Genomic DNA, 25,515 nt, shown 5'->3' with positions numbered 1-25,515 from the left:
GGTTTTGTTGTCCCCATATGCCTTTTAAAATGTGTCCAATATCAGGATTTTGTATTGCTCCCTATGTTGCCATTTGAGCTAGTCTGTGCAATTGTCAAACTTTGTAGTTGAGTGACATTTAGAAGTGAATACTTTTAATGTTTCCACATAGTGTACTTCACTTCCCTATTGGAACTATAAAGGCACTCCTTTATTACGCTTTTACATATAATCATTACCAAAAAGGGCTGCATTTAAACAAAAGTACTATCAAAATCCAAAGCTTCAGATGTAATTTGCTGAGGTCTCAGTGGCTGAATGAAAATATACCTGCCTGTCTATTATGCCAGATGTCCCATTAGAGATATGATAGCTCTTTTCAATCTCAGTGATTAATATACTGTGACATCTATAGACGGATGGGAATTGAAACTGATTCTATGTTAGAGGATACTATCTGGTAATTTAGGATATGCACCTATCTCTCCATATACATATGCACAAAACTTTTATTTATGCAGATGTAAATGGAGTTCCATCAATTTAGCAAACTTTTATTATACATAGAAATATTTAAAATCTGTCTTGTTTTTTAACATAGTAATTTTCCTCTAGACATTATTCGACTTCCTCTCACTAGCCTTCTGAATAGCATCTATGCTACTTACATACCTCCTACATTATACTGAAATGGAACCATTGCCTGCTGGAACCCTCCAGTTCATGAATAAGAACTTAAAAGTGTGAAGGCAAATATTTTTTCCCATGTCAGAATAAACTGACATTTCTATAAAGTCCATGCAAAATGAGAGACATAGACTCTGGCTACTTAAAGAAAATGAGTTCTTTTGGGAGACGGAGCAAAATCTAGTCAGTTACATTAATCGTCATGGAAGTTTACTATGATAAGAGGTATTGTTTGGTTGGAAAAGCTTCAGATCTCCAAGCAGATAATTTCACATACCAGGCATCATAGCAGAAAGTAAGGTGGTTAATTGAAAACTGTGTCTTCTCAGAGAAGAGATCCAAATGGGTAAGTAAGGTGACTGATGAAAGTAGAACGCAGAGTTCAAAAGTGAGACATAGAAGGCGGCTCATTGAATGCATCACTCTGTCTTTAAACAGATTCCTGCAGAGGGGAGAAGGTAAGATACATGCTGGACTTGGAAATTTAGGAATGAGTTGCTTTGTGAAAAAATAATGCAGGGAGCAGAGATTGGTTCAGATGGAGAAATCATAGAAATCATAGAACTGTAGAATATTCTGAGCTGGAAGAGACTTGGCAGGAATCATCGAATCCAACTCCTGATCCTGCACAGAACCACCCCAAGAGTCACACCATGTGTCTGAGACTATTGTCCAAACGCTTCTTTCACTCTGTCAGGCTTGGTGCTGCAACCACTTTCCTGGGGAGCCTGTTCCACTGCTCAACCACCCTCTGGGTGAAAAGCCTTTCCCTGATGTCTAACCTAAATCTCTTCAATTCAGCTTCATGCCATTCCCTCAAGTTGTGTCCCTGATCATGAGAGTGAAGAGATCAGTGTCTGCCCCTTCACTTCCCCTCACGAGGATGCTGAAGACTGTGATGAGGTCTCCCCTCAGTCTCCTCCAGGCTGAACAGACCAAGGGACCTCAACTGCTCTTTATAAGGCTTCTACTTCAGTCCCTTCACCATCCTCCTGGTTCTGCTTTGGCCTTTCCTGCTGGTCCTGGGTAAAGTTATATTTATGAGACTAATCACTACTGTTGCCTGTTAGGTGAGGTTCAGGAATTTTCTGGCTGAAAGTCCTTTCCATCATTCCTGTAAGTGCTCTGACATCCAGGCTAGAGAGATAGGTTTGGTTTTGTGAGGTTCTTAAGGAGGAAGGTGCGTTTTACAGTACTTTGGTTTCTCTTTCTTGCTACAAATATTTATGAAAGTTCTTGCATTTGTAATGTAAGAGCTTATTGACTGAAACGAGATAAATAACACTCACTTTTTAGTTGTTCATTAAAAAATCCTGGTGTTTTCCTCACTTGTTATACATTTTGTTAAAAATGGGTAAGATATTAAAATATGCCCAACTCCATGGTTTTGAAAAAATGCACAACTTAAAGTGGTGTTTTGGACACTGTGTTTAGTCCACTCCTAGTGAAGTCTGGCCTGTAAGACTTATGCAACAATATCTAGAAATTCACAGGCAGACATAGTAACTAAGTAAATCCCTGAGACACAAAAATCTACTTCTCCCTAGACAAAGATGATCAGATTTACTTAACAATAAAAAGAGTGTATGAAAGTTATCTTTTTATTTACAAATTTGCAGTCAGTTTTCTAAACCAGTCTTACAAAATTTGACCACACGTTTTGTGGGCTATTAATGAGGAGTTATTAATGAAAAATGCAACTGTGTAAATTAAATGATTCAGCTGGGGAGAGGAAGAGTTCTGAGCTGTTTCAGGAACATTTTTCCTGTTGAATTAGAAAGAGTGTAAACACAGTAGTTCCAAAACTTGCATAAAACAACAGAAAGACTCTTGGCAGATAAATCAGGTCTGCACAGACTGAAGATCCAAGATTAAGTGAAACATGATCATTACCAAAAATGGTAACTACCCAAATAAAAGCAACTCTCAGTAAGTTGTTCTGACCCTGACTAACTGTGTTAGCCTTGTGTAAGCCCTCCACTACGAGCTGAATAATAGGTTCTCTTTTTCTGCTCACATATTGAAAACCATTGATATTTTCTTTTAAAAACATCCTCTAGCAGCCTTGTATATTATGAACCCTTTTGTGTTTCTTTGTTCACATCAAATCCCCACTGATCCTGTAATACACATTTTTACTTGCATATTGCAATTGCAGAAATAATTTCTTAGGGAAAAAACTGAAGTATAATTTTAAGAGCTTATTTAAGCAAACATTTTAATATTTATAATACATTTAATCTAGAAGGCAGTTAGATCCAAATATCTTGATAAACTGATATTGATTTGTTCAACTACCCTAAGTAAAATGGATAGTATAATTTCTCTTGTTGTTGATTAGTAAATGCTCTGGTTGTGCTGGCTTTATTTTTTAAATGGTTGACAGAATGTTTGGGGGAAACAGAAGATGAAGTATCTTTTAAAATCACAGCATTAAATTATATCTGTTTTATTATATTTTGGTGTTATGTTTAGAACTATGATCATTGCAAAGATTTGTACTTTTGCAGAATATAGTGATGAAATTTCCAAAAAATAGAATTGATAGTTCCCTTTAGAGAATTTGAAAATTATTTTAGAAAGAAGTTACAACTGTGAATTTTATGCAGTGACATCTATAATATTCATGTGATAAATGCAGAAGCAAATGTGAAATTTATGAAAAACCCAAGTCATTCTTTGTTCCTCAAAACTGAATGAAATCAAAATTACTGCTGGACTATTCTCAAGAGGCTTCAAATGTACTTTTCAGTTATATAAGACTCATTCACCATCTGTCTGCCCCCATATCTAGTCATTTATCTCTATGATAACTTACTGCAGAGTGCTATAAGTATGACCATTACTTTATTTAATTACCCTGTCTATTTGCACCCCTCTTGACAGCTTGTATCCATATCACTCATTCATTGTCAGCCTACCAACAACATGGAGAGAAAGGCATCTCTGGCTGCTGTTTCACAACAGCCTGCTGCCTTTGGTAACATCCGTCCTGCATCTGTCCCATCTCCACTGAGTCCATTCTCATTGCAGCACCAGTAGCCACAAAGCTACTTCAGCCCACGCTGTCACAGTGTTTCTCCCAAAGGAGGAGTGGAAACTTGCCCAGGGAATTTGACATCGTGTTTGACCTTGAGCAAAGACAATTATCTGATATAAAGGAAGAGTGAAAGGGAGATAATATATTAATTTTCTTGGAGATAGACCCTATCCATGGAAAACATCAACAAGGTTCTTTTGCAAGGAAAAAATTGCATGGAATTTCCTTATTCCTCTAGTAGTTCAAGTTGTTCCATGTGGGAGAGAATTCGTCTTCTCATGTAGGAGATCATGCATCCAGGTACACTCTGTGAAGTGGGATTAATACCCACTTAGAAATTATCAATTAAAGGCTGCATGCAATGCTGAAATATAAAGAGTAAATTTGTATGACCAACATGGGCAGGCTCTGTAGAGAGGTTAGAAAAAGAAAACCCATGGGAGAATGTGCAAGGGTTGTAGATGCATTTTGAAAAGAAGCTTCTGTTACTATTCCTCATAATTTCAAATTTTATTATCTCATGTAACTAAAATTCTCACAGCAAATCAGCATATATTACTACAAAATCATTAGACTGGCATCTAGTATATCTTTCCTTGTAGTCTAGTAATGGCATGCCATCCCTTTTTGCGAGTAATCCAAACAGTGGAAAGTTGAGAAAGGGTTTCCTTTGAAGTCAATTCTATTGTCTTTGTGTGCCATATGCAAGTAGCTGGTCTGGATGTATTTAAACAAGGGCTCTTTATTCTGTGTGATAGGAATCTCTTGGAGAAAAAGAAAATTCCCACATGGAATAATTAGTCATGAAACAAGATTTCCTAGCTACAATAGCCTGTATTGGAGGACAAACTTTCAAATTAATTTTCACTTGTGAGGGTAGAACAGAAGGAGTGCAATGTTTCTGTAGACAAAGTAAGGAAAGGAATACTCATTTGAAATAGACTTCTATTTTGTTGGTTAAGTTTAACAGTGACATAACATATTGTTTCTAGATTTCTTATTAATTGAATGTAGAGTTTTGAAATGTATCAGAAGTGTAGGTCAGCTATATATATTTTAATTTTACTGGTAGAATGAAACAGAATTTAAAATTTAATGAGAAACGCCTCTGAAGTGGGAATAAGAGAAAAGTTTTTCCAGCTTCCAGTGGTACAGGTCTACAGATGGTAAGATTTAACCCTGCTGATGGGAGAGGCTGAGATAATTCTCATTAATAATGAAGAATAATAAGGATAATAGCATGAAATTATAGATCACCTTCTGTTTGCACCCAGAGTATCATAAATTATTACTCTCTGACATTCAGTTAATCAGTGTCCACAGACCCCAGAAGAAAGTTTTCCAGGACTTTTCCTCTTCTGCCTTGTTTTCTGCCTCCACAAAAGGAAAAGTCACTTTGGAGTTTGAATGACCTTACTCTTTTGCCTCAGCTCATTTATAGAAGCATCCTTCTGTAAATGATGAAACAGCAAGCAAACAAAAACACCTTTCTTAGTTATTTCAAGTTAAATACTCAAAGGCATAAGTGCCTAAAATATAGGAAGCAATTAGTATTCTAAGAGGAGACACCATGAACACAATGCTTCACCTTATATAAATAAAGCAGGTAATAAATATAAATGAGGAGATCAAGCTACAGCTAAGCTATGCAGAAGAGATGTAAGAGATTAATGTATGCTAATAAATTTTCCTTGAAGTAAGGAACCATAGCCAAGGAAGGAAAACTTGTCCTAATGATATTAGATAAAAAAATATGGATCATAATTGCTGACAAAGATTCTGAATGTGGAAGCTCCCATCTGTTTTTAAGTGATTTTATCTCCAGTATTTGGCCAGCTTTAATATCTAACATATATAAGTGACCAAAATGGAAACTGCTCCCCCAAACTTTGAATATGAACTTCAATACAAGAGCACACTGTGAAAATCCTGAAATAAGACACAGAAAAAATCCTGACAATTCTCACTGCAAGTTCCAGCCCAGGACTGGTTATCAGGAATCTTTACCTTACTGTAACAGAAGTAGCAATTAAAAGAAAAAAAAAAAGTCATCCTAGAAGCCCAGATGTAACCTAGACAACTTCAGAAATACATGAAGAAACAGTCACAGAATACACATCCTGTGTTTGTGTATTCTTGAGATAAAAATGTACTCATTTCCTTCAAATAAACAATCAGTTCTGAAGCATTTTACATATTATTTTATAAAACTGGCAAGTAATGCAGCATTTTTAATGTTCTCATAATTTAAACAAATATAAATGCAATTGCCTTGAATGAGTTGAGATTTCCTCAGAGTACTCTAAGCCAATACAACCTTTCTTCTAACAAAGATGCAAATGAAATGGCTTCTTGTTCAATAATATATCAGGTAGACTAGTTAACCAGTCTCTTACTTCTTTGGCTTTGTATTTCTTTTAGATTCTTAGCAGAATTAACAAAATCAGAGCCTACAATATAAAATGTTGTCTAATATTTACTGGATTTACTATTTTTTTATTGTTGGGAAAAGGAATAATTTAAGAAAAATAATTATACAATTGTTTCCTAATTTTGAAAGAAGGAACTCTTGATAACTCTTCAAAATATTTATAACTGTATGATGTAACCACATTGATGAACTCTAAATATTAATGTCTTTTGTGGTTGTAAAGATAGGTGCAAGCCAAATTACCTATTTTGCAGGCTCTTGCTGCTGTGATCCACTAGTCTAGAGCATCAAAAAAGAGGTTCTTTAAAATGTATGTACTAATAACCCTCCCATGAGTAGTTCGTCCAGTCTCTGGTACTTAAGTATTCTATCAGGTCTTTGGCAAGACCAAAGGTTCCAGTTAAAGAAAATGAAATTAAGTTAAAATCAAATTCTACTCACTTAAATTGGACACTCCTGTAGAATTGCTAGAATTGGCACTCAGTTGTTCTGAGACCTCCTGCATTTTCGTTCAGAGAGTAAGACTACTAATTGACAAAGTTTAGTTCTTCAGGCCTTATACTTCAACATGATCAGTGCTTGGTTCAGAAATTTGATTTAGATTTAAGTCACATAGTATTGAGAAACTAACCCTAAAACATTGTGAGAACTCCATTTTATGATACTTCTTCTTTAAGCAGATGGCTGATTTAGTCAGGAATCTAAGCTTTCTCAGTCAGCAGACCATTTTTCAGTAAGGTAGCAATCCACTGCTTAGTACCAGAGTGGTCTAGTTATGTCACTCCTTTCTGTCATTTTACAACTATTCTCTTAATTTATCATAAATAGATGATGAGTTGATTACACAAGGGTAGAGTTACCACAGATTAGGGGTTATGTGTTAAAGACCTGGTGCAATGTCACCCAACAGCACGCTTGACACCTGGTGAGATTTCTCGGCATTTATTAAATATCAAATGGTGACATTTAGGAAGGCAAAAGCACTCGACCTGCTACTAATAAGCTCTCAAAATGCTATTGCCTATATGAGCATAACTAAAATAGCAGCAAATATGTGTATGTATACACAAGCATAAACACACATACACCAGAAGCTGCAAATCACTAAGCCGTATGCTGGCCCATGTATTATTTAGCATATTATTATTCATTCATCATATTCTGTCTTCAAAAGACTATAACATATGTACAACTACTCATCCTTTTTGCCCATTCACACCATTTGGTTCTGGGCTACCTGCTGATACTGATGTGCATACTGGACTTTGATTTTGTGTGTTTATTTACACATCCTTTAAAAATACGTTCATGGACAATTGGAAAAAATCTGAAACACTTCAGAATCTGAAAAAATCCCCTTTTTAGTGTCATTTTAAACCTGCACTTACTTTTTCAGAATTTATGTTGTCAGCCTTTTCTAAAACTCATTAATTGGTCTTATTACTCTGTAGATGTGCAGCATCCATGTAAGATCATCAGCAATGGGCGTGCAAGATTTTGACCCTATATATGTATTGATAGTTCACTGAAGAGTTCACTGAGGAGAGATTTGGAGGGAGTGTTTTGTTTCTAACCTTCAAAACAGGAAGAATTTTGTGGCAATGGACATTGTGCAAACCTGAGGGCTTTTTTTTTCTTTTAATTTTCAGTTTAATATTATTTGGGTTGAAATTGTTTCTAGCTTGAGAGTGTGTTATATCAACCAGCAGGTTGATATAATGAACAAAGCACGATGCCTTGCTAAGAAAATGGATCACAAATAACGTGTTCCAGATATGTTATACATTATTCTTACCTTGGACTAATTTGGAACTGTAATATTGCTTTGGAATATTTACTTGTAATTCCTGATGATATATATTCTTTGCTTTTATGTATCTACTGCTCAAAATTATTAAGCAGATGCGATACAGAAAAAGATGCAATAGGAAAAAATTAACGGGGAAAAGATGTGAAATGGGAATGGGCAGAGGCAGTTTTTTGATTTTTGTTCTCTGGTGAAGCAAGCTGTCTTGAGAGCTCTATCAGGGCATGACCTGCCAATGCCAGCTTTTGTAAACCCGGAGAGCTTTTGCATATATGTTAAAATGGTAGGCTAAACAAAACTGGGCTTGCCTCCATTGTAGTTTGTTTTTTTTTTTCTCAATAGCATACAAATCAGCAAAAAAGAATAGGGATTTTAACTAAAAAAATGGTATAATGCAGACTTGAAAAAGACAATTCCTTGTTCTTATATTTCTCAAACTATTAGTGGGAACTGGTAAACAGATAAATCATGACTGATAAAGTATTAATGACTTTTTGTAGTCCATAAAAAAAATAAAATGTAAACAGATAAGAAGACTTTCATGAAATTCTGGGATAGTCTCTGAAGTGTCAGTGACACCTTTGAAGGTGGATTCATAGACCAGTTTGGCACATACTGGAGAGAAGAACCAACAGAGTCTAAAAATGGTAAGAAAATGCACAATGTTATATACAAAGTGCAAGATAAAAAATTTGTATCCAGGTCTTTGGGCTGGTAACTCTGCTGTAATACCTTTTAATAAGCTGTAAACTGAAATTACCAAAGGAGGGGACATGACTGCATGAATGGAGGCCTTGGAAGAGACTAGAAGAATATTCAGGGGTACTACTGTGGCCAGTATGATCAGCTCCCTCTGAATTACTGGCTCTAGGCTAGTATTACTTATATGCCTATGATTCCTAAAGATCATTTGTAAATTAGTGTCCTAAAGTTTCAGGAGTCCCTGCTATACCTAAAAGTAGCTTTTGGGATGAATCAGCAGGCAAAAGAAATCAAACATAGTGAATTCACACATTAAAAATGACATTAAAAGCAATATGTATTTATACAAGATTTCTAGCTGTGCTTTGACATTACCTATTTGCTGCCATAACCCCAAATTTAAAAGCTGATCATCAAAAACAAGTGAGATAGAACAGACATAAAATGAAGCTGCAAGATTCATTTTGCCCAACCTTAATTGCAATGATTTATCATTGTCCAGTGGGCATTGCAAAAATATTAACAAATCTCACAGAAAGATTAATCGGTACCCAGTAATAAACTTAGTCTCCACAAGATACATAAAATTAAACATGAAGGTCCCTGATGAGACTTCAATTATTTTTTAAATACTTTTATTATTATCCCTTTAGTTTTTCCATTTTGCAGAATTTCCATGTCTGCTTTAGCTTTAAATGAGATCATATTTGTGCAGAATTGTCTTGACAGCCTCGAGAACACGCAATGCTCAGTGCTGCTCTGCCATGATCTTGGCCTGTACCATTCTCATATCTCACATCATAGCAGCAGAAGCCAGGAGCCTCCTGAGGTCCTTAATGGGTACTTCTTTCCACGAAGTTATTCTCTGAGGGGTTCACCATCCTGCAGCTTCTGAGCTGGTCCGGTTGCAAAAGGCAACCACTAAATGCTGTTGGAGTGATATGAGCAAACTGGTGCAGAGAGCAACAATACTATGATGGGAAGCACTATTAAGGAATACATGGAGTGCAGGTAGCTCGATATGCAGTGCAAGCTGCTGGTTGAGCTCTGCATGGCAAGAACCCAAGACAAGAGACCATGAACTACTGTCCCTTTGTGTAACAAAAGACACAGGGACCTGTGGCCCGGCCAAGGGACCAGAGAGGATGATTCCAGACTTTCATCCCCTTAGACTGAGGATATAAAAGCCAAAGGTTTCCTTTGGTCGAGGTCCCTCCTCAGAGGTACCGGCTCAAGCTGTTACTTAGTTATTGCACCAATATTAAAGGATCCAGACGTCTGATACTGCTATGGGAAATCTGCGGTCAAGCTGGTAAGGAAACCTGGTATGATTGCGTGAGTGTGGAGTGTGTGTAGGGAGTCAAGGGGGGCACCCACTGGTTCCCTGGAGCTGTTTAATGTGAGACAACTACAAAATCCAGTTAGGTGTTCTGTGCTATGTGCAAGCAGAGGAAAGCACCTCACGATGATCCCAAACTCCTGAGAGATGAAGAGAAGCATCCAGTATTATTATTCAATTATTTATATCTTATCCAAAACTTACTCTTGAGCATAAGCAAGTGACTCAGGACTTTGATTAAGGAACCCTCTGTGTTTAGGATAAGCAGAACTGAAGTCATTTTTGGAAGCAAACCTTGAATATTTATTTTCTTTCAAAATGTGATAGTAGCAAACCCACATTTCTAAATGTTGCCTTTTGTTTGAAGCAATTGTGATAGGTCATGAATACCAAGTGGGTTAATGCCCTCCTTGTTCAGAGGACCAAGCTGTCCTTCAGGCTTGTGGTACAGCATGATAGGCATTTGTAGGAGGTGAATGCAATATCTTGCCACCAAGAAGGGCTTTTCATCCTGTTTTTCTTGCTGGGGTAATAAGAAAGTCTGAGAGATTTCCTAGGAAGGCTGGAGGTGGGCAAAGAGGAAACTAACCTTTGGGCTTTAGGGATACTTAAAACCGGGCTCTCCTAATTTAGAGGGACTTCTTTTTCAAACAGGTAATCACACATCGTATGTCACCATAGGAGCAGCTTCATAACTACAAGAAATTGAGAAATATCTCTCCTTCTCATAGCTTCAACTGGCAAGTAATGGATGTTTGTATGACATGATGAATTCAATGGGTATGTTTAATCCCTTTGGCAAATCACATTTCACAACTTCTGACAAGAAACATCCATTAACTGCTCTTCCTACCCTCAGGTAAATTCTTTCTGATGTCTTTAATTAGACTTTTAAAAATGAACTAATCTTTTTGCATGACATTTTCTGCAAAATTCCATTGCGAATAGAATTTTATCAAATCCTCAAAGGTAGTTCCTGTTTGAAGCTTCATCAATAAAACAAGTAAGTAGAGATATTAGGGAAATGCAAATAAAGTTAGAGAAAATTGTGCAAACATTTCATAATCAACATGTTTCTTACAAGTAAATTGATAGTTAGGCTGATGTTTCCTGGAGGATCAAGTTTGGTTTGCCTTGCAAAAGTAATCAGATGGCCATACCAGTAATCAATATGGGCTGAGACCTGGGTGACTTAAGATATTCCTTGTTTGTGCTCTTAGCTGCTTCTTTTTAGGAATGTTCTTCTCAAGCATTATCTGTAGTAGAAAATCACCCAGAGTTATAATGTATAGCTTTTAATAATGAAGTAGCTGAGAACTTGTGCATAGACACAGACAACAGAGTTGATGCCTGTCAGCATCCCGATTGTGTGTCATATTATTACATCCCCCACCTTTTTCTGTAGATGTGAATTTTTTGAAATGATAGAATATTTGGTTGAAGAGTTAAAATAAAAATAAAATAATACATAAAATAATTAGCAAAAAGTACAACAATAAGCAAAAAAATACTAAATTACAAATTGACACACTACAATAAAATGATAAACTGAAGTGCTGGCTTTTCATTCAATGTTTTATGGATGTGCTGAGACTTTATAGTGTCTCCTGCTGTTAAAAGCTCTTGGGCTAATTAGCAGATGCTTAAAATCTCTAAAGATTTGGCCCAGAATTACTAATTACCTCCTCTCTGTCCCAGACTGAAGAGAAGCTGTAAATACAAGGCATGTGCCATGTACCTGTCAGGCATTCTCTCCTTACTCATAAGAAAAATCACATAAGATTGTCTGAAATACTAGGTTTTGATTGTCTTAGGATGTGGGGTTTTTTTAAAGAGTTTGAGACTGGTCACGTTCTCATCTCTGACCCCTGACATTTCAACATCTGATGAACTGGATGGTGGTTTGATATCAGCTTTTAACTGAATAAAATCTTCATGAGAAATGCTGAAAAGTCATGGAATAACACCCATGCTTATAAAGAGCAAAGCTGTTCATTGTGTTTATGTAATTCTTATGTGCTGTTTGACGCCAACACATTTAAATCCTACAAAAACCAACCAACTAAAGCTCCTCATTTATATTGGAAGCTTCAGAAAGTGATGTTCTTAGCTAGAAGACTGATACTCTGTTTAGAAATGACTGAGGTTTTACAAAGCTACCTTTCTGCATTGTAAAAAATGCATCACAAAGCACTGACAAATGACTCATCTTTGAGAAAAAATTTTTCTCAAGAACCTACATTTTAGGGATGTTTCAGTGTAACTGCAAACTGGTACTTGTGTGTGAACATATGTACAGTATAGAAGAAACACCATCGTGGTCTGAAGTTCCTGTTGTTTTTTTACCTATTTAAACTAAAAACCCCTTTGTGTAATGAACAGAAACAGAAACACTTACTTGCAGTAAATCTAGTTTTTCTAATACTGTTATTAAATACTCATGGCGTGTGTAAGGCTCTGACATTTTTTTTTTAACTACAAAGCTTTTTACAGAGTAGGTTGTCCTTGTTAGCTCAGCTTAGCATAACGACTATCAAAATTGGACCCATGTTGCTTAGAGCTCCATTAGTCATGGTGATTAAAACACTTATATCTATCTATTGTTAGCTCAGTCCTACAGTAACATCTCAAGGCCTAAAAAAACTCTTAAGAGTATAGAGTGGTTCTGCATGCCAGAGGTAACTCTTCCAAAAGTCTCTTGAAGGAGAGGATCAGTTAGATGCAAATTCATCAAATTCTGGTGAAAGTGTTTTGAAGTTAAGCTAATCAGATTTTCACGAAAAGGATGTTGAACCTCTGACAGGATGGCTTCTTCATTAGAGTTGTGCAGAGTAGTAGCACCCAAATAGTGGCTCTGACCTCTTTCACCAACCTAGAGTTAAAATTTGTTCCTGGCTGTGCTGGTTTTGGCTGAGATAGATTTACTTTTTTTCATAGGAGCTCATATGGGCCTAAGTTTTGGATTTGTGCTGGACACAGTGCTGATAACACAGGGGTGTTTTTGTCACTGCTGAGCAGCGCAGAGTCAAGGCCTTATCTGCTTCGCACCCTGTCTCACTAGTGAGGAGGCTGGGGATGCACAAGGAACTGGGGGGGGGCACAGCTGGGACAGCTGACACTGGCTGACCAAAGGGATATTCCATACCTTATGGCACCATGCTTAGCACAGAAAGGTGGGGGAAGAGAAGCATGTGGGGACATTTAGAGTGATGATATTTGCCTTTCCAGGTAACCATTACAACTGATGGGACCCAGCTTTTCTGGGAATGACTGAGCACCTGCCTGCCCATCAGTGGGAAGTGGTGAAGGAAGTCCTTGTTTTGCTTTGCTTCTGCATGTAGCTTTTGCTTTACCTATTAAACTGCCTTTCTCTCAGCCCACAAGCTATCCGACTTTCCCCATTCTCTCCCCCACCCCACTCATTCTGAGCAGGGAGTGAACAAGCAACTGTGAGGGGCTTGGTTGCCACCTTGGGTTAAACTGTGACATTGACCCAAGGATTTTATTTTATTTGGAATAATCTTAATGCTTAATTTCAAGATTTGGAGTTAAACACAAGGAGTGTCAGCCTTTGCTGGTCATGTGTGTTTTAGGAAGTATGGAAGTAAATGGTGGGGAAACAAATTTTCTTAGCCAGTAAAATTTTCTTCAGATTGTAGAGATATGGACTGCTACCAACCTTTTCACTTTAATTGACATCTTTGTATTTTTAATATCAAATCATCATGATGAATCTTGAAGATGTCACACATAGATATCCCGATTTATTTCTTAATGAATTTTTATGGATATCTTATCAGTAAACTGGAACCAGTCCTGATTGAGTTAGTCTGATGTACTTAAAAACATACTAAGAATAATGACTAAGCAGTACATAAAATCACAAACCTTAACATAACAAAAATTAGGTGGCATTCTGTAGTGTATTTTATGGTGATTTTTATGGTGGCTCAACTTTTCTACAACACTTCATCCTGATGAAAAAGGGCATTGTTCACACCTAGTGACACTGCTGTCTGGATGGTTTCATTATTGTATTAAAATAAAATAATTTTCACCCGATATTCAGAGGCCATATTTTTTCAGCCAAGGAAGCAGGCCATTCAGATGCAAAGGAATGGGTCCAAAAACTACAATAATTAAAGGGATCTTTAACTTAGAAGACAGTCTGGGGTTTTGCCAGAAAAGAGGAATGGAAGCTCTTACAGCTTTAGATTTATTAGATTTATATTTACTTAGGTATAAATATTTACTATATTTTATTAGATTTATATTTACTTCTCAGTTGTGTACTCATGACAAAAAAACAGTTAGACAAGAGAAAGAATAATATCTACCTATTCGTATCATCCTTATTGACACTCTGCTATGAGGTCTAGAACTCCAGATTGAGTATGTCCTATGTTGATTCAATATTGGTTTCTGTAGAAGTAGTAGTAGTAAATATGAGCATGGGTTTTGCACAAGGAAAATGCTAGTTCAAATTCTGAGATATTAAAACCCTTATCATTTAGTAAGAAGAAAGCAAAGAAAGTTTTGACTTACAAGAAGCCGTGACTTATCTCCATAGTTGTATTGTTGTTAGGCAGGTTTATTAATGTATTTGATATTTATCCTTGAGTTATGTTTAAATTTTCAATATTTAAAAAATTTAAAAGTTAGTTTGACTTTTTGTAGTAGATGTGTAAGAAATTAAATGGCCAGAAAGATGAAAACAAACATCAAAATAGGTGTTTGAAATGAAAAATATAAATTTGCTATCGGTGTTTAGGATTCTGCTTTCCAGAATTTGCTTATATGGAAAACTTTAAGCAAGTTGAATTATGTCAAAATAAATCTGTCATTCTCTGTCATGCTGTTTTCTTGTTTGTATTGTTGTTACTTGCATGCTGTCAGTCATCAATGTGAAGTGTGTGAAAACGCATGGATCACAAACATTCTGTGAATGCTAGTTATTCAGCTAGCAGACATATTTCTTTCTGGTTTGTAATTTAAATACAAAATTGTGTGTGACCTGTGGCACAATGCAGTGCATTGATCAATGCATAATGAAGAATACTGGAAATGTGGACTGAGTAACAAGCAACAGCAGAGATTAAAATTGTAACTAGTAAATTAGCAAACATTTGAATGATTGTTCCTAGTTTACAATGTTTTGAAGCAGAGATAAAGTTTTTTTGTTACTTACAGATATATAAACAAATTCTTTGAGAAATGACAAACTTGAAATAGACACAAATGTTAGAAATTAAGGCACTGCCATTTTCAGACCCCCATGCATTCCAGGAAACTCTTTACATTAACAGTTTTTTTATTTTTTTCTGTCCTTTGTCTACTCATGTTTATTTAATGAATTTCTCATTCTAACAAGTAGATGGCGTCAAAACTCACATCAGAATTTCTTAAAAAATCTATACAAGACATTACAAAAATCTTTGGATGGATTTAAAATCGAATGGAAGGGAGGGTGAGGTGAAAAAGTAGTAAGACTAATGTAACAGTAAAGTAAAAAAATAAATTCATGAAAACTTAAAGAGAGTCAAGAGGCACAATTGTTCATGAATATTTTACATTAAGATTTGAGTCCTCTTTTGAAAGTTTGGCACTTAAAGAAGGGATCAGTCTCTAATTCTAATCTAGCTAAACTGGAATAACGAATTGAAATTGAACCACAGAAAACCTAATGTTTTATTGTATTTGCTTTCTCATTGAGCTCCCAAAGAGCTTCTCTCTTCTTTTTCTATTAAGGAGAGATGACTAAAAGCTCAACTTACATATGAGTTCCTCTCTCTCCCTGATAGAATAAGAATAAAAAATGAACAAACAGCTGTTACAGCCATAAGAGTCTGACAATATTAAGCCTAAGCGGTGGTCTAAAGGTCTGGGGATGGTTATGAAAGCTGGAGCATATCGGGGTATCAGTAGCAGACCATAAGGGGTAGAAAAATCAGACAAAGGCAGGATAATCATGATGCCTATGCTGAGTATAGTAGTAAGTCATGTATGCTTCCTACTATCATGAGATATCCTAATTTTTATCATGTGATGTATTGTAAGTTAGATGATTTAGAAAAATATCAGGCACCCAAATAAATCCAAAGCCCACTGTATTATTAGTGAATCAGATGAATTCAGTAGTTACAAAATGTTATAATTTCTGTTAACTGCAGATTTTTAGTAATGCCACGTGATGCCCAGAGCACAGGTATTACAACCGTCATGTCTGCCTTGACCAAGCTCAACAGCAAAAGAAAACAAAAAACCTCATTCCAGTCCTGAAGTTGAAATTTATGGTAAGATAATTTTTAATGCTATATGAAGTAGACATTTTTAGGGGAAAAGATTTTAGGGGAAATAGATTTTATTATATCTTGCTTTTTAAACACCAATCACTAACATACTGGAGAGTGTATCTGTCAATGGCTAAGTGGATGAATGGATGGCTGGCTGGCTGAATGAATGGGCTCCAGCATGAATTCAAGTCTGCTTCAAAGGCAGACTTGTGCCTTAGGGTAGGCCCAGGTTCTTCTGTTATGATAAGGAAACCAGAAACATATCAAAATGATTGTCATGGCAGAAAGCAAGGGGCAGGGGACAGCTAAAAGAAACCCTCTGTTGCCTGAACCCCAGATCACATTGAAAATATTTGAGTTTATATTCAATTTATGTGCAAAGGGGCAAAACAATGACATGCTGCCATTTTTACTGTATTGTTTCAGATTAGGCTGATAAAAAACACTCGAAATGCTCCAACCAAAGACAGAACACAGTATCCATTTGTCAACGTTATTGGTACACAAAGAAGTAAGGTTCATATGAGAAAAGATTTCACAGTGAGATCGGTAGCTGATGGTATATGCTAGTACACAGATAGGAAGTTTTGGGGTGGGATAAAAAAAGAAAAAAGGCAAGGGATAACTCTCCTCAGAAGTCAGCATCTGAAGGCAGTCTCTAGTAAAGCTTGTGGAAATGATAAGGGTGACGAGTGATGAAGATGATGATTTTTAAACCATGCTTTCTCCCTAGTGCAATATGCTTTACACTGGCACTTGCTCAGACTCCTACAGCTTGATTCTTGCATAAGAGACTGTTAGCACTGATTGGAGTATGCTAATCATGTGCCAGTACAGCATCCTGGGTTTTTAATAAGTTCCTGTATGCATGTTTTATTGGATAATATTTACAAAGAATTTCAGTGGTTGTTATTTACCTTATTTTTCACTGCTTTTATCTTTCCCTCATATAAACAAAAACCAGAAAACAGGAGGTAAAGGAAAGCAAAGTTGGAGTCACTGTCCCTGGAGGTGTTTAAGAAGAGACTGCCATGTTCTAGTTGCCAAGATGGTGTTGGGTCAAAGGTTGGACTCGATCATCTGAGAGGTCTTTTCCAACCCAATTGATTCTTTGATTCTGTGAACAAGGGGCAACTTTCCACCAGTGGTATTTTCTTACCATGAGAAGAGCGACAACAAGAACACCGGTTTTCCCAGTGCAAGATCACGAGACCTACTCACAAGAACACCAGCATGGGAACCCAAGGGAGGTCCACTGCCATGGAGGTGCTGAGAAGACACTGCTGCAACAGCTGAGGAGAGAGGCTCCAGATTTGCAAACAGTGGGGCTTTAGCATTACTAAGGCAATAACACTGACACCCAAGGTACAATGCAGCAGCATCAGGCTCCATATCCTGAGTTTTGAATTTGAAGCACCTTAGAAAAGATTTTTTGTTTTCTTCTCCTTTGTCCTGCAAAAGCGATATTCCAGTGAATGGCAAGATATTGGTAGATTTTTAAGAGAGGATAAATCAATTTGCAAATTAAAAAGATAAGATAGACATTCTCGTGGGTTATATCCTGAAGATAAAGCTTTAAAATGTTTTTTTCAAACTAATTTGAAATGTTTTGACAATTCACAATTCTTTTTGGATTTTAACATTTTTTTATTTTGTGTTAGAATATTTTTAAAACTGTTTTATTTACTTTTTCTTTATCTGAAACGTTAGTGCCAATTACACTGATTTCTTCAACTTGAGAAAAATCTAAACAATGAGTGAAAAAATGTCTTTGATCAGTCTAAAGTACAGTGCTTTACAGTCAGTGCTGATGTTCAATTCGGTGGCTACTGTTGTCTGCTTCCATAGAGCAAAGGAAGATCAAGCTCTGAATATAGAAATTTCAGTTTTGCCCGCTAACTACCCATTTTTAAATGCATTTCAGTTTTACTGGCAAATGTTCCTACCTGTAGACGTTATAGCATATTGGAATGAAAAACTTCCAGATAATTCATGGTTTAAGCAGATTAGTAATAAATGAAACACAAATAGATGCATTTACTCTGGGAAGCTCCCAGACTAATGGACACACAAAATTGCCTAGAAAGATGCAGAAAATGTCAGTGACATTCTATGTGTATGGTTGAAAGTCAGTGGCAAGTTACAGAGAAAATGTATTACATTCCAGGAGAATAGCTATTTGGAGTAATATTTAAAAAAAAAATGTTCGGAGTCTGTTCAATGGGAAGCAGGAACTCATGCTGCTCTAGAAGCTGGGGAGAGGAACAGAATGAAGGCAGGATGTGAGGGATGAAACATGGTGTGATGGAAGACAACAGAACAAGAAACAGACAGATCTTTGTTTTACTTGGAGGCTGAGGTGGAAATTTAGAGGTCATTTGTTAGGTGCCGATTGAATGCTGTTTCTTTTTCCCTCACACTTATATTTTTTTTCCCAAGGAATCACAGAGTCCAAGGAATTTATAGGCAACATGCAGCTAAGTGGCAAGAAGTTTAAGGGGATATGCTGGGGGATGGAAGAGCTGAAAAGGAGACTAAGTAGGACTTTCATTTACTATACAATAATTGGAAACATTTTAGTTAGTGTCAAAACAGAAGTAGCCTTCATTCTTTTTGTGCAGTTATCACAGGAAGAAAACAATATTTAGCTGAAGAATGACAGATTTTTCCTTCAATATGTTTTCCTGGGGTGCTCTTACATATAAACTTCCCAGTCAACGTAAAGTAAGCTCGAGTCTCCTTTTTTTTTGACAAATATAAGGACCTGTATATACATTTGTTCCAAACTGTCTCTTGGACTCATCGCTGGGACTTGTCTTTGCAGCTGTACACAGAAATTCTTGTATTGTGCCTTTCTTCCTGCATATGTGTTTTCCTACACAGAGCCTTTTCAATCTTGCAATGGCATCCTGAACTGTGTTAAAAATAATGTGGAGAGCAGGACTGGGGAAGTGATTCTCCCCCTGTACTTAGCACTGGTGAGGCTGCACCTTGAGTACTGTGCCCAGTTTTGGACCCCCTAATTCAGGAAGGATATTGAGGTGCTGGGGCAGATGCAGAGAAGGGTAGGAAAGCTGGTGAAGAGTCTGGAGCACAAGTTGTATGAGGAGTGGCTGAGGCAGCTGGGGGTGTTCAACCTGGAGAAGAGGAGGCTCAGGGACAACATTATTGGTCTCTACAAGTACCTGAAAGGAGGTTGTTGCCAAATGGGGGTTGGCATCTTTTCCCTGGCAACTAGTGACAGGACAAGAGGACGTAGTCTTAAGTTCTGCCATGGGAGGTTTAGGTTGGACATTAGGAAGAAATTCTTCACAGAAAGGGTGATTAGACATTGGAATCGGCTGCCTATGGGGTTGGTGGAGTCACTGTTCCTGGAGGTGTTTAAGGAAAGATTTGACTTGGCACTTAATGCCAAGATCTAGTTGACGTGGTGGCGTTCAGTTGTTCAGTCATAGGTCGGACTCAATGACCTCAGCGGTCTTTTCCAGCCTAATTGATTCTGTGATTCTGTGATAAATGAGTCTTTTAAGGTCCTCCCCTCCAAGAAAAAATTTATAAAATCCCTCAAGGTCTGAAAGATGGGTGATTTTTAATATCTTCAAACTTATGTTATATCTGTAGCACTGAGATATTTCCCAGTAGGCACATTCTGAATCCTTTGGCAACGATGAGTAACTTATTGTTATACAAACTGTACCATTAAATTTACTGTGACATGTCTTTTCTACCACCTTACTTTGGGTCTTAATGAAATTTGAACTTGGATTGTTTCCATCTGAGTCTGGATCATTAATTTTGTTTGTGTGATGGCTTATGCTTCAGCTCATCTTTGTTGTCTCGTGCTATTTCTTCTGCCAGTAAATATGGGTTTGGGGAGGAGCTTACTCTATTACAACTTGATGTGAATGCCCTTCCATAGTTGTACTAGCATATTTGGTACCTTACTTTACTCTTTCTGACATATTAAAATATTATTTTAGCATTTTTTTGTTCTTTTCCTTCTTTCCTTAGTCTCACAATGAGAAGGAAAAAAATGAAACTAAACAAAAACCAAAACCCCAACTAAAAAAAGGAAAAAAAAGAAAAAAGAAAAATAATTTCAAGATATTTATAATCCACTGCAGGATGAATAACTTGACTGTTACAAAGATTGTAAAGGATCACTATGAAAACATCTGGGATCTTGTTCTTGCAGACTGGTATATGATACTGGACTTAAGTTTAAAAAAATTAAAAAGTGGAATAGCTTTGTAGCAAAGTAAAGCAAAAACCAGCTCTACAGTGTAGTGCCCTACATTTTCCATATATTCAAAAAGTTTTAGTAACTTCTAGAATGCTATAGATGTGAAGGATGACAGATGTTAAGAATAGAAAGAATATTTATAATGAAACCAGAGTATAATTTAATAGTAACATGAATTTGGTAGGTTATTTCCTATGTTTCTTCTGTCACCCTGATCTCCAGGAAAAATCTATTTTTAAAGGGTAATAGTTTCATTTTGATAGTCAAATCAAAGTGATTTGCAAAATGTTTTATGAGCATCTCAATTCTTAACAAAGCCTGTTAAGACTTAGTCATTAGTAGATACTTATATAGCGTGCTGTATCCTTTCAGTAAGTGTGGTTTGTTAACATATCTTTAGCTAAAAATAATAGCCATGATGTATTTATATCACTGTCCAAGACAGTAATCCTTTGGTTATGTAAATAACATATTATTTGCAACTGGTACCTATAAGAGATTTTAAATTTGGCATTGCTTTCCATCAGATGTCATCTGCATGCAGTATACATTCCCTATCTCCTCCCCCAGTATTGGTTCAAAGTCAGAAGTTCAGCTGATTGAAATAAATAACAGTACATTTTATTTTTAGCTCCTGCTATAGGTCTTCTGTATCAAGATGTCAGTGAACTGAAAGGACAGAAGGTAAAATTTCTGTGACAAGGGTGAAGTAATATCTTTTTCATGGGAAAAGCAACAGCATAACATAACCCTGCCACACCATACTTACTGGATGGTTTAATTTTCTTTTCAGTCTGTGATTTCATTCTCTTTTCCATGTTAATAATTCTAAGAGACAATCTGTAGCTGTTAACTTTCATCAGTGTTTGTAATGGAACAATATTCATCAAAACCAAAAAGGGGATAGTGAAATGGGCCTTATTTCTAGCATACACATAAACTTCTTTGTTATTGATTTCTGATCCAACATGTTTAGGTAAAAAGAAGAAAGACAGATCTCCTAGATCTAACAGATTATCTAAAATCACAGAATTCCTTGACACTCTACAGAACTCACTTATGTTGATATTACATTGCAATTTAAAATACAACAACAAAAACACCTGTGTGTCTTATGTTGGACTGAAAAGGTCTCTGTACGTTAGTGTACAGGGCTGCATCATTTAAACTCTGTCTCATTTAGAGGGAGATGAAAAGCACAGACTACATGGATATATATTTCATCCTTCTCTTCCCAAAGGTCTGTGTACCTAAGTCAATACTATTATGATTCAGAAGTTGGATTTCTTTCTTGGGTGATTTCTTCCCTTTATAGAGGTGGTCTGAGGACATTTCTCTAGAATATGAGGGAGAAAAATTTAATACCTTCTTTTTCAGAAATGGACACAAACCAGATCCTTGATCTTCTGGGAGAACATCCTGATTAAAGGACTCACATACAGTGCTGCAGCACTGACCTGGAAAAGCAATGCAGAATCCTAGTTCCTGTGTGAGACAATGAATTTTACCCAAATTCTGTTAATGAGTTACATGGTAATACACACTAAACTTTGCTAGTAAAACATCATTCATTATCAGGGATGTGATGTACAATATGCTGGCCCATTTCAATTTGATCTTCACTGAGGAGGGGAAGGGCTGTGCAAAGATGGGCAGTTTGGTTTTTTTCATTGTATAAATAGCATTTTACTTTAGCAACTGGAGAAGCTTATTCAATTATGATTTTTCAATTTTCTTTTAAAAATTCTTCATTTTTTCCCCTAAGAAATTGTATCAGTATACATGAAGATAGCAGTATAATATTGGGAAAATTTCTCAGGTATCATAACCTTAATCTTTTTTTCTGAAATACCATAATCTGCCAATCCCTGTACTTTTATCTAGATTAGTATTGTATACCCTGCTAGCTTCCTTTCCATTATTATCCAAGAAGCATTTCTTTTCAGCTTCTATCTACTTTCAGTTTCCATTAGAGCTGAGATTCATTCTCCTTCCTCTATCTCCTACAGATTGTCCTCAGGCCACCTCATCTTGTCCCATTTACAGATCGTATCAGTAAATGCCACCCCTGAACTGACACCTTCTAGATCTACACATCACACTTCACCTTTTGCTGTCAGTCTGCTTTCTGTCGCTGCTGTGCTGCTGCCAACTCAAATTCAAACTGGTAAACTAGTGCTTATGCTCCCAAACCCTGCACATGTCTAGTGAAATGTGATTTGAGTGGCAGATTACCTCTCCTCCATCCCTTTTAATGATAAACATACAGCCAGTACTGCAAGAGCAATGGCAATTTTTCTCATTGCTATAGAAGGTCCTGCAAAATACATAGTCAAGGTTCAGCTGCACGACATGGGAAGCTGTGAGTTGAACAGAGTCAAGATAGAAAGATCTTTTGTCTATGGCAAATATTGCTGATTTCAGGATCCATTTGTGGAGATCCAAGTCCTGTATTACTGAGGGAATTATTTCATGCAGGCACAGCTTTTTTGCAGATGATTGGTGCTTCTAGATAGCTCATTGTTTTACTTCTTGGTTATTGTGTCAGTAGTCCTTGCAAGGGAATAATGGCAAGGCCTGCCATTATCACTACGTAGATAGCATCGGTTCTAATATCACAGAATAAACTATATTACAAGTAGCAGTGGGGAAGATTGCTGTGTGCTGCATTTTTATTACAGATACTATATCATTGTAATGTATACATGAGAGTATCCCGTGCCCTTCAATTGATCAACTATGACATATGGAAATATTGAAATAATTACGAGTTGAGAATACAAGTATAAAGATCCTCCAAAATTGACTGAATTTCTGTAATGCATAATTAAAATGTTCATGTCAGCAAATGCCATTGATTGTACTTGATAGTGTGCTATGCTACTGTTCCATTGAACTGGCAGAGACACTAGCAAAAAATTGTTAGTTTTTAACAGAAAGGGAACGGAAATCTATTTCGTGTTCTCACTTTGTCTCCTTACCTGTAATTTGACTTTATACATATATTCTTTAAGGGTAAGTATTGACATGCAACACACTTCTGTAGAATCTATAAATAAAACAATTGTTGAAAACTTCCTTGGCTTTCTAAATGCTATCAGTCAATAGAAAAGTGAATCAGCTCTCTGTATCATGAATGGTAGATAATGTTCCTTGCAATAATTCTTACATCTGGATAGTCACTCTCCAACTCTGGCTACATAATAGATCATAATTGTGTAGCCTTTAGAAGATACAATGCTTAAGGCTCAATTTCACCTCAGACAAATTCAAAACAGTATAGTATGTCTTTCTTAAAGACATTTGATTCATGTCATGCTGTGATCATAACCAGATTTAAATTCCTAAATGATACGATTAAAGCAAGTCTTCTAATATATCCCTTCTAGTTTCCTCAACTTGTTTATCTTCCTCAACATGGTTTATTCATCACTTCTATGATTCTCTGAATCTGAAATTTTATGTGTGTCTCACTCTACTGCTCTCCCAGTGAAATCAGCAATGGCCTAGTATTCATACACTCACTATCTAGAAATCTATTAGTACCTTTCTTCTGGGTTGGTAATGATGCTCTATATTCAGTATGTGGATTTTCCTTCTGGGGAAGTATAATTAATGTCTGAGTGCAGTTCCACATTTCTTTCGTTGAAATGGGTTTATCAGCTACAGAAGATACGGTGGCTTAAAATAACACTTGAAATAACTGAAGGTTATTCACTTTCATCAAATTAGGAAGAGAAAGCAATGCTGAGTTTGATTCAGGCTTTTTCTTTTTTTCTTTTTTTTTTTTTTTAATAAGTTCTAAATTCTTTTTTCCTATATATGAAGGAATGCAGCAAAAGTCTTTGGCTTTTCAGTGTCCCATAATTTTTTTCAATGCACACTGAAGTGAAAAAGTCTGTCTTCAAGTTTTTTTGAAGTTAGGGAAGGCAATGGGAGAAAAAAGAGCAGGAAAGAGTGTTTCCAATAGTTAGGCTTCTGCTTTTGCTCTTTAGCTCCAGGAAACTTCTTACCCACAAAGTGCAGTATTGCCCTCTGTAAGGTAAATGTACGCAGGTATTCTTCCCAAGAATACCAAGGCAGTGGAAGGATTAAAACAGGTTTATTTCAGATACAATCACCACTTTTTTATGATGTGGCATGCACTGGACCTTCGGGGGCAAAAGACCAGTCCCTGCCCCTCTCAGGGCCCCTTTTTATCCTCTCTGTTTCTGCCCCACCTTCCCAAGGCCTCTGTGCACGTCCGCTAGGGCTCTCTCTCTCCTTTCACATACCAGAGAGAGGCTGAGAACTTCTCTTGCTATGTGGTAGGGTGAGAGCATTGAAACTGCCTTTGAGAAAGAGTAACCATTTAGGCAAAAAGCCTTCCTAGAGAAAACCGAGTTTCTAACTTTCTGTTACAAATTCTTCCAGAGTTCTATCTATCTGTACAGCCTCTCCATTGGGTGCTGGTATACTGGGCAATTAGCTGTTGATTCAGTCTTGAATGTCAGGCTGGGAATGACATGTGACAATTGCAATGCCATTTAACTCAAAGTTCAATGCTATTCGGCTCAACCTATGACTTTTCAAAAGGTAAGACTTGCCTCAAAAAGAATGAAGAAAATATTTTTTCTTAATTAGCTCTACTTGACTCCTGAGATGGGTCCTTTCTCATTGAGTCATTACACTCTGATCTATTCTGTTTGTTTTGGGAACTACGTGTGATTTTCTGTATTGCACATGAATACTGATGCTCCAAATAATAGAGTTTGAAAGTACTCGGCTTAAAAAACCTGTGCACTCAAAAAGATGTACAATAGTTTTCAAGAGGATATTTCTACACCAACTTTACGCCACAGTCTAGGTGCAGTCCAGCTTCTAAAGGTACTTAAGCAAAATTTCTGAAGGTACTTAAGCAAAAAAGTATAGGCAGATGCTTAGCGTAATTTTCCAGCATCAGTTGGATTCAGAACAAGTTTCTGTTACTTTAATGATTCAAATCAACTTTCTTT

The sequence above is a fragment of the Manacus vitellinus genome, unplaced genomic scaffold, assembly GCF_001715985.3.
Source record: "Manacus vitellinus isolate BGI_N305 unplaced genomic scaffold, ASM171598v3 scaffold_0_pilon, whole genome shotgun sequence".
NCBI classification, from domain to species: domain Eukaryota; kingdom Metazoa; phylum Chordata; class Aves; order Passeriformes; family Pipridae; genus Manacus; species Manacus vitellinus.
This window is presented reverse-complemented; position numbering follows the sequence as displayed.